The following is a 3,431-nucleotide window of genomic DNA, read 5'->3' on the forward strand; positions in this document are numbered from 1 at the left end:
GGAAGAATCCTCCCCCAGAGCCTTTAGAGAGAGAGCACAGCCTTTGTGGCACCCTGATGTCAGACTTCTAGCATCCAGAAATGTGAGAGAATATATTCCTATTGCCGTAAGCCCCCTGCACCCCCTAAAAAAGTAGTGATGCTTCAGGCCCAGTTTAAATGTCTCCTTCCCAGCAGCTCTCCCAACCCTCCTGTCAGAATATTAGCTCCCTCTTGGCCTGCTGTGCTGGTAGTGAGCTCACCCCATCATCCTGCCAGTGCTAGAGTCTATCTGCTCCCACACTGAGCTCCTTGTGAACAGAAAACCTGTCTTACTTGTTTTTCAATTCCCAGAGTCCTGTATATCAAAGTTAAATAAAATGCAGTCCTAAGAAAAGACCAAGAGAATGTGCTCCTCATCTAACATTTGGGAGTCAAGGGTGGCTGTAAACCTATTTTAAGCCACAAGAAAGTGAGTGAGTGTATGTGCTTTTGTGAGTGCCTCTACATACATTCTGGGTTGACAAAACCGCTAGCATCTCTTTGGCAGATTAACTGGCTACACTTGTCATTTTCTTGGCATCTGACTCCTATGTCAACCCTCTGTGTGCTGTGTATTCTTTCTCTGGAAATAATCGCTAAAAAATATGTATATATCAGACCTCAAGCATTTGTATTCTTTCTTCATCAAATCCCTTACTTCTCACTAAATTGCACTGCCATGGAACAAAGGCTCTCGCACTGATTACAATGCAGCTGAAAAGTGCGGGATTCTCTTTTGCCCCGGTGGAAGGACTGCAAGCAGGCTGGGATGTAAGCACTGCCACATGGATGAGAAACAGTTGAAAGGATTGTAAACAAAGGGGAATGATAAATGGTTATGTTGCAAGTGGGTGGGAGGTGTTCAGTGGGGTGTTCCATGGATTGGTGATGGGCCCAGTTTCCCTTAACATCTTTATTAATGATGAGGTAGGAGGGGAAACACTTAACAGCATGTTCATTAAAGGCAGGAGGATGCTAAATTGGGAGGTGTTGCAAACACCACAGAGGACAAAGAAATAGCACAAGATGAGGATGGTAAAGACAATATCAGCAAAGGAGAGAAGGACAGGACTCAACTGGGTGACAAAGGGGACACAGCTCATCTAGGAGAGACCACTTGATCCTCAACAAAGAAAGCCTAAGGCACAGTTTTTCCCTGAAGTCATTTACTTGGGGCAAATTTTATAACCCCAATGTTTCCATAATATGATGCTTTGGTGGGGAAGGGTAGGAAGACTTGGGCTGGTTTAATTCTAGAAGCATTAAAAGAGTTGATCTGCTTTTGTGAGCCATGGAAATCAAAAGCCTAAGTGGAAAACCGCACACAACTCCTGGACTTGAGTGAGAACAGAAAGACAAAAAGCAGTCGCCACTGCACTATGAATAGTAATAGTCTGACTTTTAAGAGAGAGAAAATATTTCAACCCTGTTGGGCCTTCTGGCTTCTAGTCTTAGATCTGCCATTAATTTAGTGTCATTTTTAGAAGGTTCTCTTCCTTTTCTGGGCTTGTTTCACTATCTTTTCTCCCTGTCTCCTTCCCCCTGCTAAAGATGCTTAAAGAAGTGTAGTTATCAACCCCATTTGTAATTTTTAATTTGATGTATAGAGACAAAGAATTCATAAGGAAGACCTGTATGGGCCATGTGAAGGAGAGAAGCCTGTTTCCTGCCCACAGGAATAACAGATGGAGTACTATTTACCCTATTTTCAAAAGTCAAATGGTAAATCTGGAAGAATAAAATAAGGCTAAAAACTTTAGAACATTAAGCTCCTCGAAGAAAGCTGTTGCATAAATAATATATTATAAGCACTTAAAATCTTACCTGCTTGCAAAACTCTCTTGAGTTCTCCCCACAGCATCCAACGTAGCAAAATATTATTTCTTTCCTCATTCATTCAGCACTTATTGCACACCTACTGTGTACCAAACATGATTCCTACCCTTGAGTAATGCAGGGTAATAGGAGTGACAGCTAAAAATAAGAATTTATTTTAATATATTTTTCAAATTGTTATGGGGTGATGCCTGAGCTGGGTTCTTATGGATTCAATAGTTGTCTAATAAAAATAAAAGTAGGAAAGCAAGGCAGTATCAATCAAAGGACATTGCATGCAAAGGTATAGTGACATAAATAAATATATCACTTCTATAAATGGTGAGTAGAAATTTCTGGAAATGGTGAGTAGTTCTGTGATGTGGGAGTATAGGGTGCACAAATTAAAGTGACATAAGATGATACATGGTAATAAAAATTTCTTGAGTGCTACCTACGTAAGAGAGAAGAAGTGCATCCCTTTCATGGGAGGTTTCCTGGATTGGATGGTTAATGTCCTACTTTACTACACTAAGGAATGTGAACTTTATCCTCTATAGAGTGGGAAAGAATTAATATTTTTAAAGAAGGGAATAATGATACCAAACATCTAAAAAAGTGGACCAATCTTTTATGTTTGCTAAAATTTTTATTTAGCCAAAGCCTGATATTATTTCCTTTATGGCTAAAAGCTTGGGCTGATAAAATAGGGTGTGATATACCAAGAAAAAAAGATTTAATATTACAATATACAGCACTGGTAAAATATACAATCATGTATGTCTTATACTAGGAAGACCTCAACAAATTTATGAAAAGGTGGATTTTTTATAAATTATATACATCTTTACTCATAAAATAATAAATGTTCTGCACATCATGCTAAACCACCACCATGTCCAGATAGAATGACTTAAAATGAGCACAAGAACAAAATGTATTAATTACTATTTATACCATTTTTCCAAACTTGCATCAGCTCACTTATCTTCATAGCAGTACAAGATTATGTGACTAAATCCTAGCTGGAGAATGAGAATTTCTGACCTCCATCTCTTCTACCACCAGCACTATGACCTTGAGCATTGAGACATTATCCTCATCAGTGGAATCAAGTTTATGATACATTGATATAATGATGGAACTGAACTTGCATACCAATGACTGTCAAATTCTTCAAGTAACACAATACAGAAAATATGGGGACTTGGAAGGAGGCTGTTGAGATAATTCAAGTACAAACAGGTGAAGAAATAGATGGCTTTAAAGGTTCAGGTCAACTCTGAAGTTCTGTGATTCCATGACATGTATCCGTGGCATTATTAGTATCAGATCTGGTTACCACTGGTTTACAGGCAAAGTCCAATAACAGTTTTGGCTTCTCTTGACGTAAAGATCACCATGCTGCAGTAGAAATGGAGACTTGTCTCTTAACACTTCAGAAAAAAAAAGGAAGGAAGGAAGGAAGAAGAAGGAGGAGAAGAAGAAGAAAGAAGAAGAAGAAGAAGGGAGAAGAAGAAGAAGAAAGGAGAAGAAGAAGAAGGAGAAGGAAGAAGAAGAAGAAGAAGAAGAAGAAGAAGAAGAAGAAGAAGAAGA

This window comes from Neomonachus schauinslandi, chromosome 5 (genome assembly GCF_002201575.2).
Source record: "Neomonachus schauinslandi chromosome 5, ASM220157v2, whole genome shotgun sequence".
NCBI classification, from domain to species: domain Eukaryota; kingdom Metazoa; phylum Chordata; class Mammalia; order Carnivora; family Phocidae; genus Neomonachus; species Neomonachus schauinslandi.